This window comes from Apostichopus japonicus, chromosome 12, assembly GCF_037975245.1.
Source record: "Apostichopus japonicus isolate 1M-3 chromosome 12, ASM3797524v1, whole genome shotgun sequence".
Classification (NCBI taxonomy): Eukaryota; Metazoa; Echinodermata; class Holothuroidea; order Aspidochirotida; family Stichopodidae; genus Apostichopus; species Apostichopus japonicus.
Window position 1 is genome coordinate 8,593,523 of NC_092572.1, and position 13,461 is coordinate 8,606,983.

The 13,461-nt window shown below is 35.7% G+C and overlaps 2 long non-coding RNA genes across 2 annotated transcripts in view; one reads left to right on the forward strand and one right to left on the reverse strand.

The window, feature by feature from the left end:
- Positions 1-13,461, reverse strand: part of LOC139976918 (uncharacterized) — a 472,282-nt gene that overhangs the window by 48,078 nt on the left and 410,743 nt on the right. The gene's annotated exons all lie outside the window — the stretch shown is intronic.
- Positions 5,441-8,980, forward strand: LOC139977982 (uncharacterized). Its single transcript, XR_011796862.1, has 4 exons — positions 5,441-5,518; positions 7,150-7,230; positions 8,388-8,496; positions 8,810-8,980. It is a non-coding gene; the product is annotated as an uncharacterized lncRNA (long non-coding RNA).

Here is a 13,461-nt window from a genome sequence, read left to right on the forward strand (position 1 = left end):
GAACTCACAAGGATTTGGCTGTTGAGGTAGTCATTGCAAAGGATGGCATAGACAACGAAGCTGTTGTTGCCGACACAGACATAGATGCTGATGAAGAGGAACTAGAAGGGTGAAGAATAGAACTTGTTGTTATAACAACACCTAAAACTACTTTTAAACCTTCCACATTTAGTCTGATTGTTAGTAAATAATATGGGTAAAAGTCCTTTTGATATCAGAGACCATCTGTAGAACTCAAAGAGTGCATCAGATGCAGTGAAAATATTCAGAAAAATATGCCAAGAGACTGCAATTAATGACCCTAAATGGTCATCCTGAAAACATTTTTTTTTTCAAAAGAAATGTTCTTTTTCTTCTTTATTTTCTTCCAAACATTTCTTTCCTCCTTCAAATACATTATTTTGCAATGCAAATTTTGAAAAAAAAAATGACCTGTCACTTTTGCATGATTCCACAACTCTGTTTGCGGAAAAAGATGGCGGCAGAGCAAGCACTTCTCTTAGAGATGATGCATATCTGCCATTGGTTTCTTTTAAGTGAAATTAACACAAATTGAATTCATCCTGTTTGGGTGTCACACACCAATAACATCATGGGATATGTAGTCCATTGTGTATTGTTATTTTGACGGGATTGTCCTGAACATAGCATAGTCAGTTAAACACTGTGATGCTGGTATATCACTTAAATCACTAAAATTTGTAAAGAAATCTGAAAATATTGATGGCTGTCAGTTCAGTCATTAATACTATTGTTCAGATGGTAAGTGATCAAGTTTACATATGCGAAGTGGCAATACATTAGCAATATTTCCTCTCTTGTTACAAGAGGCGAAGGCATCTCATCAAATATTAAACACATCCTTCCTAGGAACGTTCTAAAGCCTACTAGTGCTACCATGTTTGACTTATTGTTGTATCATTTGGTCTGGCACAAGTAATCGTTTGTTTAACAAGCTAACTATTTTACAGAAAAGAGCAATCCGGAGTATTACTCAAGGAAGCAGGACACTTCGCCCAACAACCATTTCGCCCAACTGTCATTTCGCCCAACCTTACCATTTCGCCCAACCAGCCTGGTCATTTCGCCCAACCAGCCTGGTCATTTCGTCCAACCAGCCTGGTCATTTCGCCCAACCAGCCTGGTCATTTCGCCCAACCAGCCTGGTCATTTCGCCCAACCTTGATTAAATATGATACTTCAAAAGGAAACGTTCGGGAATTGTTAACGTTACTGCAGGATACGAACCGAATATTAAGGAAACTTGAGGATCGATCAGTGTGTTAGGGGTTAGGTTTGATAGGTTTTTATGAAGACCGATTCCCCTGTGTTTTTATAATAATATAACTTCCATTGTATGCGTAAACGCCTAAAGTAGTGTAATCTTCCCATTATACCCGAACTAACTGCTCAGACTTCGATCGATATCGAGCGGACCTCACTTTTTAATTACCTATTACGAAGTAACCTTACGCAAAATAAATCAAATTGAACTAGTGAAATAGAAAAAATAATATTATTCTGACTGAATATTAGTAAAAACATGGTTGGGCGAAATGACCAACACGGTTGGGCGAAATGACCAGGCTGGTTGGGCGAAATGGCAGTTGGGCGAAATGGTTGTTGGTCGAAGTGACTAGAAAGCTCACATACACGTGTTACTTGAAGTCTATGAATTTACTGAAGCTCACTGCTCTGTTCAAGCTAAATGTTGTTAGTTTTGTTTATCGTTCATTACACGAAATGTTACCAAATACTCTGAATGCCTTCTTTATACAGCACGGAACATCCACGCTCACAATACTAGGCATCCTGAATACCTGCACACAAGGCAATGTCACAACAATATCTCTAAATAATGCTAACATATCCTTTGGAATCCAATACCTGTCACTTTAATGGCGATGCATCCTTTGGTTTCTTTTAGAGAAAGCTTACAAAAGCACTTCATCAACATATACTAGAACTGCGAATTGTTTTTTGTCATAATTATACATAATTATTATAACATTATTATTGCTAGCAATTATTCTAACTGGAGAGGGAGGTGGGGGCGAGGGAAGGGATGTGGGGGAAGGGGTGTGAAGGGGTGGTCCTTTTGTAATTTGATCTCTTTTCTAATTGTAAAGTTGTGTATTTTTTCAGGTAGTGTCACTACCCGACAAACCCTATAGTTTTTTTTAGTTCACTTCCTTTCACAAGTTTTGTTTTTTATCTCCTTGTATATTATATGTCATACCTTTTTTTGTGTTAGGAAAACAATACATGAAATGAAAAATGAAAATAAACAGTATATTAAGCTTTTCGTCTCTTTTTTGGTGACGGATAATCATAATGCCTTCAGTAATGTTTTATCAATTAAACATTTTGCTTTGTGAAAATTGTTCACTTACTCACTTGGAATGAAGTGCACAATTGAATACTTTGCAGAAAATTGTTGAATTGACAACATATTATAAGTTGTCAATTAAACATCTTGCAGAAAATTGTTCAATTGCTCAGTGATTGCAACAGAGCAATCAAACACTTTTCTGATTTTGATAAGATTTATCTTGTTATCTTAACAATTTACTGACAAATGTTGACTTATTGGGGAAAGGTTCTGTTATGTCAATGGCACTTTTAAGCTTCCGTACAAGAGAAATTCTGATTTTGCTCAATATTATAAGTTATAACAGAAAAACTGACAAGGAAAAATAGACAACGGGAAGAGCAAGGCAATTTATACCTTGAATGGGAATCCAACCGGTGATCTCTGGATCAATGTTTTCTGTTATTCATCTACTTATATAACATTATCATTTGTTCTTTCACGCTATGTGGAAGTGTTATTTGTTTGTTTCACGCTGCGTATAAGAATCTGACGTCAAAGCTTGGCGCCACAGTGGAACCTTCAAGTATGCAACGACTGGTCAATTTCGTTTGTTAAGATCATTTTATTTCCGTATGAAATCACTACGAAACTGATGGCTGGGTTTTTGTCCCCTTTTAGGTATCAATACTTAGTTCGTTGGTTACAATTCAATATAAATGCATTATTTCGTGTAGGCGATGAAAAGCATTTAAGCTGTCATGAGCTTAAACATAGGATACGTTTAGTGAAGTTCTATTATACATTATACAGCCTCCCATTCGCTATTAGAAATGTTGGTCGATAAGGGAGCAACGATGCAAAACGGAGCTATCGTTTTCATATTTAACATATATCTAGAAAACTCTAGAACAACTGTAAGTGTTGCCAATTTTTAAGACTTTTCGATCATGTGCTATCAAATGTAAGTCATTTGGGAGAACTTTTAGGGGGAGAAGAAAAGAGGAGCTACGCAGACCCATGCCGACAGAGACTACGGACCTGAAATTTATAACAGCATCAAACACTGCATGCGTAAGCGTAAAACTTTCAAAGACTCATGCAACAGTTCAGTTAACAATGCAGTACAGATTTCTCAGTTACAAATGATGTGCTGTGACATCAAATACGCTTTCCAGGTATTTGGTTTTGTGAAATCTTAAACTCGTGAAATTTTTGGATTCTCTCAATCAAATATTAACCCTAAAGTCTGCCTTGACTCATCCTTTAGTGAACTCTAGCAAGTCTAATACTCCCTAAGGAGGAGAAAGAAATATAAGATCCCAACTTAACAGCCCCTTTTACTTGATTTGAATTGTGAGACCGAGTTAGTTATAATACATGTACCATGGCAAATAAAGGGTTTTAAGAAGGCGTGTGTCACTGAGGTCTTTGAAGCGGACTCCAAAGAGGGGTCTTGGGAACTTCCCTCTTTGAGACAATTGTGTTACGGGAAGAGGGCTTAGATGCAAAATGGTGCTATCATTTGCATCCTTTTAACTGTGCTTAACTGTGTTGTGTGTTATAAAATGCAAGTCATTTGCAAGAAACGTTAGGGGAAGGAAGAAAGGGGAGGATGCCTGTTTCTCATGATCATATTGGCTGTAACTCTGAATGTATTAACGATTTAAAACATTTACAAATACCTAAGATCTTGATGAACACATGTATCTCATTTCTCAGTGACTCAAATGGAGATGGTGTTTTCATTAAAGAACACAAACCAGACGACGCACGCGACTTTAATCAGACAATGTCCAAGAACGAACTTATTGCAAAATTTGATAACATTTGTGATAAGGTGACTCCTAATTAATTTGTTGCGAACAAGTAAACAAGTCTTTTAATTAATTTGACACATCAAGGTCTTATCGTATGCTCTTCTCTGTTAACATATAGAACCAGTGCTTTCTCCAAAACAAGTTCGCAATCAAACAAGTTCGCAATGAAATCTTGATGGATGGCCCTGATAAAAAGTTGCTGGTAACAGGTTAAGTCGTCTTTAAATTAATTAACAAATTATGGTCATATGCTATACTCTTCTCGGATGAAATTGTGAACATACAACGGTTATTTGTAACAAAAAAACGTATGGTTGCTTGAGACAATAAGAGTTTTGGTTAATTTCTATTTGCTTTGGTTACGCTTTACACTTTTTTCGTTTCTAGGACGTCTAAGGTTAACTCTGTTGCAATCTTGCACCATAGTTCACATTAACAGGTGAAAGGGGACATTAAAAGGTGTGGATCCGGGAGAGGGGGGGGGGGCTGTAACCTCAAAAAGACTTGTTTATTCCCCAAAACCGTAGAAGACAAACACATACAATTGGCTATACAGCAATTTACATATTGGAATTATGACTTACTAGGCTAGGAAGTAAGAAGAATGCAATCTGTTGAGATAATTTATTAGCAAAAAAATGTGATTTGGAACAATTACGGATATCACATGGAACATTGTTTTCATCATCAGTCGAAAGTGTAACAAATCTCTCAAGTGAAACCTTTTCGATACATATCATGGCAAGTTCTAGTTTTCAATTTGCTACTAAAGAAAGTGGGAACAATGAATTCTGGTTAGATGATTGATTAGCAAAATTGTTATTTGGCACAATAACGCATATCATTTGGAACGTTGTTTCGTTATCAGTGTAAAATGCAACGAATATCCCACGTGAACCTTTTCGCTACCACATCCCATTCCTTTGCAAGGTCTAGATGTTCCTCTGTTATTAAAGGAAGTACGAAGAACGAGTTTTTGTGAGATGATTTATTAGAAACTTTGTGATTTGGCACAATAACGCATATCATTTGGAACGTAGTTTTCGTCATCAGTTGAAAGTGCAACGAAGCTCCCAAGTAAACCTACCCGCAACACACAACCTTCCTTGTCAAGGCTTCGATATCAATCTTTAATTAAAAGATTCATTCCGGGGAACGATTTAATTAATGCCGATTAATTCCGAGATGGCGTCACATAATACTACTATCTCGGATATCTTGATGTGCGCAGATATAAGATGATGATTAGCTCACTTGTTTCGTGGTAGCTTGTGATTGGTGGCAATAGTAATGCAAAGAATTATTGCTGGTGGTGTTAATCTATAAAAACAGTTCTTTGAAATATTTTTCTACCAGAAAGATCCAGTGCGCAGTCTTCCGAAAAGTGGTAAGTGGAGCTTAGATCATATCCGCTGGTGCATGAATTTCAAAAACTGCAGCTTAACAATATTCATTTAATGAATTTCGTCTAAGTTTCAATTTACAGAATATGTGCTTGTAAATAAATAGTGAAGGTTTCGACTACCCCATTGGGTTTTGGCATTCTCTGCATAGCTCTTATCATCATTAAAGTGTAAAATTTAAATTATGCTGTAACGTTGTACCATATTTAGGGCAGGTTGTATCGTAACCCGTGCTGCTCAATGTTAGAAAAAGTCACTGGAGTTTGATTTTCTCGATATTTACATTTACATCGAATATGATATCATATTCCATACGTGTTCACATCATATCAGTTACAACGAGGTCTCAGTTTGCAACTGCAATAACGTTCAGAATACGTGAAGGTAAGAAAGTTTTAAAAAAACTGTAGCTGATAAAAGGGAAAAACATTGTAAATGTTACTGTCGAGAACCGTCATTTTCTCAAGTTTGCAACTTTTTATGACAAGATAATTTTTACGTCAAGTAACGCTTTTATATATTGATTCGTAAATGTTATTAACCACCTGCAAGATTTGTCAGTTGACAAGAAGATGTCCCGTTTCGATCTATAAACGTGAAATTAAGTACAGGAATTGTTCTATTTATATTGACATGTAACGTTTTCATGAAGTGAGGGTATACATTATTATGTAACTAAATCTTATTATTATTAAGGTTAAATCTTGATCTAAAAGTCTTAATTTCGTCTCCGTTTCTTAATAAAGGAAACTGTTATTTATTCCGATAGTCACGACAATAGTTTGTCAAATTAAGTAATTCTTGATATTGATATGATCGTGCATACCACAATTCAAATCGTGTGCAAACCATCAGGCACAGTGAGCAGTCACCAATCGGTAAAAATTCTGAGCGACGCGGCTTGTGGTTTTCTAAAGTTTCATAGTGTCTATATTATTACCAAAACAGTGTTTTTGACTTCACTGACATAGATGAGTCTTTTGCAAAGATTAAATGAAGAATAGCATCATGATATAATAATTCTATGACGCTACGCGCTTTTTATATATTTCAATGCACTTTTATGAATATATCTACTATCACAAACTTTGAAATAACAAGTACTCAAGATACATGGGTAGAATGGACTGTTTCCCCTCACTGCACACCTATCATTTTGCTTCTTTCAAAACAAACGAGTGGGCTATAGCGTTTCCCTAATGGCCATATATATACGAGACCCAACAGAAAGTTCTTCTTCAAATTAAGAGACTGGTTAAACCTTCCTGTGCCTTAAGTACTTTCAATATTCAAACCTCTGTCGTAATTCAATAGTTCTGGTAGGATAGAAAAATGGTTCTCCTGTTAAATATGATTGAAAGAATTAGATAGCAAAACAGACTAACAATGTAATTGTCTGCCAGTTTTCACCGTATTATAGAATGTTAACCATATATCGATTCTTGAACCCTAGTTTTCAAGTGTGAACTTTTCAAATGTTATCTTATTGAAATATCCTGGATGTCTCTCGATAATAATAGGTGTCTTACTCAGCGTGGTGACTGTTTCACTGGTAGCGCCTACTGACTTTCATTTGATTTGTGCTTTACGTTTTACTTGTTGTTTTTTGTTCTAGAAAAACCGACAAGTAAAGACGATAAAATGGCTACAAAAGCGTTTCTCATCCTACTAATCGTAGCTCTGTGTGCCCTCTCAGGTAAGATGGCCTCAAAATTTGAATACCTTACTCAATTATTTATTGTCCTTTACCTGTAGTATGTTTAAAGGACATGTCATTTTTCAGACAAGAACAAATAAATGGAAACGAAATGAGTGCTACTATACCGTACACATTGCTGCTAAGATGTTAACCTTTAAAATATGCTAAATCTTTGGAATGTCCCTTAAACACTGACTTAATGGCGACGTCGGCAGCTCAGTGGAGATATACATGTATAAGTTAATCCATTGATTGATATAACTCAACTAAAACGTTTCCTTTTAACTTCACATAGTGTGACAGAGCAAGTTTGGATTAACAACAGGCAACATTGTTATTTGAAACTTTGAATTACATTGTAAACATATCATATTAGATCAAGTCTTATTCTGTCCCATTGATTGTTGTGTTGCATCGGAGGATTTAAAGGTCTGAGTATTATTAATTCTAAAAAATAAAAGGGATATATACCAAAATATAACAAAAATGTGGGTAATGTCATACTTTAACACACTATCAATATGATCAGAATATTGTACAATATTGTACACGATTAATCTTACGTGTTTACTTGTTTATGTTAAACGCACATAGAGAAGTACTGCAATAAACCTGCCAAGCATATCAGAGCTAAAATAATCTGGTAAAATGATCAACACTCTATGGGTGTTCTTAATGTTGTTCGCTGTTTTCGCAAGGTGTCAGTATCACGATGCACGGAAACACAAAATGTTTTAATATATTTCTTAGTGAGAATACACACCACTGTACGTCGTTGTTATGGTGGTGTTGGGGATGGGATGGTCTCGTGGCATAAAAATGGAACATCATGCAGTTTTCTCACTCATTCGTAACAAAATGTTTACATTGAACGTATAACTTTCTGGTTTATATTCAACTATTTCCGAGATACGTATTGACAGATTGCACTATACGGGAACCCAATGTAGTAGATATGCCATATTCATAACACGTGATCATAATATATCTTTATGTTTCTCTTTTTAAGCAGGTACGTTGGTTTTCTGTGATATAGTTCGTTAGTTTATGCCAATAAACAGGGTAGTTCATTATTGTGTTATATTATATTCTTGTATTCAATGTAATGTATTTTTGTGATTCCTATTAATTATTGATTGTACTTTAACCATTAGAAGCCGTGCAGTGGTGTGAGACGGATAAGGGAGGAGTCATACGCAATGGAGACTCAATTTATACAGGTAGACACACCTATACCTGTACCACTTCAGGATTGTATTAGTTGTAAGTATCGATTAAACGAATAAAGTTCACATTTGAAATCTATGCATAAGTAAATATTTGCAAACTAGTACAAATAATTCGCGCAATGAATATGCTCCACCCCTCCCTTTATTGATGAATAAATATGTTACTCATGTCTCTTAGAGGTTATGACCTGCGTTATTATTGAATAATAAAGGGAAGTCCTATTAAGTATGTGCCTTTTGGATTACATTCATAGGCTTATGTGATTGATGTTATACCTATTTCTTATCATCTAATAACACTGATAATCAAATTAGATACTTAACTGTTTTTTCCTCTATCTTTCCAGCTTTTGCCAGAAGGTGAACGAGAACACAGACCACGCAGGGAACAATTTTCTCGTAATTAAACTCCAACGGTTAATGGTAGTGGGGAGTGCGTATTGTATCACACTATTTTATTTGACGACCTCAGATCATGTTTATGATTGGATTTGAATAAAAAGCTGATAAAGCTATAATACTTGCAGTTTGTTTTCAATTCTCGAGAAGAGGGGGGATAGGGGCGCTAAAGGCAGAATCTGGGTTAAGTATTATATGACCGTGGAACTATTCGTTTAAGGAGAATACTTATCATATATTCCATATACTGAAGGAAACACTGAAAAAAGGGAAGGGGCGTGACATGTCCCCGGGGTTCGACCTGTCTTCCGACGACTCTTCACATATTAAGTGTTGGACCTAACGTTAATCATGTATAAACTAGTATACATTAGACTGAGTTTGTAAAGTCAGGGGTGTGGGGAGGGATTGACGAGAGGGGCACATTCCTCATCAGGCTTATGGAAGAGGGAATCACAAAGGTTCCCTTTTTCATAAGTGAGAAGTGCACTTTTGTTGTATCAAATAGTGCCTTTTTGTTTGAAAAGAAATTGTTATTATAAAGGTCCCTCTTAATTAAAAAAATGTATTGACAGTTGCCCGTTTTTTGAAAAATCATCAAAGCATTTTTGTACATTGATATCACTTTTTGGTTTTTATGTGCTCCAACAACAGTCTAGTCGCTGATCAGCAATGTATACAATGTCAGTTTTATATGTAGATACATATTATTATTATAGATGGTTGACAAATAATGTAACTGCAGCGAAGATTCCTCTTAAAAAAATACAGCAATAAGCTATAGTTAGGAATGTTAGATAAATAAATTAAATAAATTAAAACTATTCCCTGTTTAAAAAAATTGTTTTGCTTTCACGTCTTGACGTGAGTGGGTAAACCACTCACATACAGACTGGACTAAGCTCATAATACTGTTAGCAGTATGAATGCCGACCTACACATAACATTCTAGCACTTTTAATTAAAACTTTTATTGACATACTTAATTACGAAACTATTTTAAATTGCAGTGAAGGACACAGCAATTATCATGTGTTGACGTAACTATTTACCACACAACTAACAAACACGTAAATGTTTTTCTTTGCGAGATTAAACAATTACATATTAAATAGATTCTCAAATTTTGGTTCGACAATAGCAGGCGTAATGTTGATAATTGAGCAGCTTACTGTTTTCATTTCCTTCGTAAGAGTAGGCCTAGGCTTTCTGAATCTTACCCACCCGAAGAGCGGCACGAGGAAGAATCATATTTTGTTTTTGTTTTTAATTCTGAAATTCGTACTTAATGATTCACTGCAAGCGACTTTGTGCTAGCTAATAGCCTACTAGAATGGGGTAACAACCAAGGGTAAGGACTAAATATTAACCAAAACTTGCGCTTTTGTGTCAGCTTACGCCTTTAAACATCTGAGGCCCATCCATTTAACTGACTGGAACCCTTATTTCAGTAGTTGAGCTCCTCATATGAAAAACAAAATCAATCGGAAATCATTTTATATGGCCCATTGACATAGAGTTACTACAATGCATTATACATTTATCAAGCTTGGTATTCAGTTATAGGACTCTGCTGTTCAGAATAATCTGTACGTTTCCTGCTTTCCTTCCTTCTCACCTCCATTACTGTTACATTTAGTTTTATTTCGATGCAGGTAGCCTCTGATCCTGCTAGTATCGGAAACGTCAGGCCCTCTAACCTTTTCACATCAACCTACGAAGCCTTTTCTCAGTAGATAGTAGTTGGCTAAAAATGTTTCTCCTAAGATTATTATAATGTTTCAAACAATGGATTAACATTTAAATTTAATAATGAATTAACGAGTCCATTATGAATTCAGTCTTCAATGAGCATTTAACATATGTAAAATATTAATATGTGTACTTTGTTTTCATCAAAAAGATATACGGGACTTTATCTACGTCATATCATAAAACGCAGTTATGACCTAATGATACAATAGCAAATGAATTGAAACCTAACCTTCATGCAATTTATGCTATTATTTATTAAACCTAAGTAGTTGACACGGGTAGTAGGGCAGTAATAAAATTTCTTCTTTAGCTTATATTATTACCATTAATTAGAAGTCATTAAAGTAAAAGCTTCCCTCCTTGAGATTTTTCTGCAAAGCTTGCAATTTTGTAACCATATCAATGTACATGATTTGAAGCTTTACATTCAAAGAAAGAATATTAATAAGGAAATATATTGATTTTCAAGACCTAGAAAATTTAGGGTAAGTATCTATATTCCAAGGTAGAGTATATAACTCTGGAAAAAATGGTTGTTCCAAAGAAACTGTTGTACCAAGGGGGGGAAACATGTAGCACCCAAGGTGTTAATGGATATGTCATGATGAACTAAATGTAAGCATACTAACAACTGAAAGCAGAATGATAAACGCTGAAGCTTTGTATAAAATTATGTATCTCAATTAAGGAGCACAGAACTCACAAGGATTTGGCTGTTGAGGTAGTCATAGCAAAGGATGGCATTGACAATGAAGCTGCTGTTGCCGACACAGACATAGATGCTGATCAAGAGGAACTAGAAGGTGAAGAATAGAACTTGTTGTTATAACAATACCTAAAACTACTTTTAAACCTTCCACATTTAGTCTGATTGTTATAAATAATATGGGTAAAAGTCCTGATGATATCAGAGACCATCTGTAGAACTCAAAGAGTGCATCAGATGCAGTGAAAATATTCAGAAAAATATGCCAAGAGACTGCAATTAATGACCCTAAATGGTCATCCTGAAAACATTTTTTTTCAAAAGAAATGTTCTTTTTCTTCTTTATTTTCTTCCAAACATTTCTTTCCTCCTTTAAATACATTATTTTGACATTATTTTGCAATGCAAATTTTGAAAAAAAAATGACCTGTCACTTTTGCATGATTCCACAACTCTGTTTGCGGAAAAAGATGGCGGCAGAGCAAGCACTTCTCTTAGAGATGATGCATATCTGCCATTGGTTTCTTTTAAGTGAAATTAACACAAATTGAATTCATCCTGTTTGGGTGTCACACACCAATAACATCATGGGATATGTAGTCCATTGTGTATTGTTATTTTGACGGGATTGTCCTGAACATAGCATAGTCAGTTAAACACTGTGATGCTGGTATATCACTTAAATCACTAAAATTTGTAAAGAAATCTGAAAATATTGATGGCTGTCAGTTCAGTCATTAATACTATTGTTCAGATGGTAAGTGATCAAGTTTACATATGCGAAGTGGCAATACATTAGCAATATTTCCTCTCTTGTTACAAGAGGCGAAGGCATCTCATCAAATATTAAACACATCCTTCCTAGGAACGTTCTAAAGCCTACTAGTACTACCATGTTTGACTTATTGTTGTATCATTTGGTCTGGCACAAGTAATCATTTGTTTAACAAGCTAACTATTTTACAGAAAAGAGTAATCCGGAGTATTACTCACGGAAGCAGGACACTTCGCCCAACAACCATTTCGCCCAACTGTCATTTCGCCCAACCTTACCATTTCGCCCAACCAGCCTGGTCATTTCGCCCAACCAGCCTGGTCATTTCGCCCAACCAGCCTGGTCATTTCGCCCAACCAGCCTGGTCATTTCGCCCAACCAGCCTGGTCATTTCGCCCAACCTTGATTAAATATGATACTTCAAAAGGAAACGTTCGGGAAATGTTAACGTTACTGCAGGATACGAACCGAATATTAAGGAAACTTGAGGATCGATCAGTGTGTTAGGGGTTAGGTTTGATATTAAACATTCGAATATTAAGGAAAATTAAGGAAACTTGAAATCCTCCATTTGTATAACTTTAGTAAGGAAACGTTCGGGAATTTTTAGTCAGTATGATTGATCAGTGTTTAAGGGGTTAGGTTTGATAGGTTTTTATGAAGACCGATCCCCTGTGTTTTTATAATAATATAACTTCCATTGTATGCGTAAACGCCTAAAGTAGTGTAATCTTCCCATTATACCCGAACTAACTGCTCAGACTTCGATCGATATCCAGCGGACCTCACTTTTTATTTACCTATTACGAAGTAACCTTACGCAAAATAAATCAAATTGAACTAGTGAAATAGAAAAAGTAATATTATTCTGACTGAATATTAGTAAAAACAAGGTTGGGCGAAATGACCATGCTGGTTGGGCGAAATGACCATGCTGGTTATGCGAAATGACTATGATGGTTGGGCGAAATGACCATGCTGGTTGGGCGAAATGACCAGGCTGGTTGGGCGAAATGGCAGTTGGGCGAAATGGTTGTTGGTCGAAGTGACTAGAAAGCTCACACACACGTGTTACTTGAAGTCTATGAATTTACTGAAGCTCACTGCTCTGTTCAAGCTAAATGTTGTTAGTTTTGTTTATCGTTCATTACACGAAATGTTACCAAATACTCTGAATGCCTTCTTTATACAGCACGGAACATCCACGCTCACAATACTAGGCATCCTGAATACTTGCACACAAGGCAATGTCACAACAATATCTCTAAATAATGCTAACATACCCTTTGGAATCCAATACCTGTCACTTTAATGGCGATGCATCCTTTGGTTTCTTTTAGAGAAAGCTTACAAAAGCACTTCAT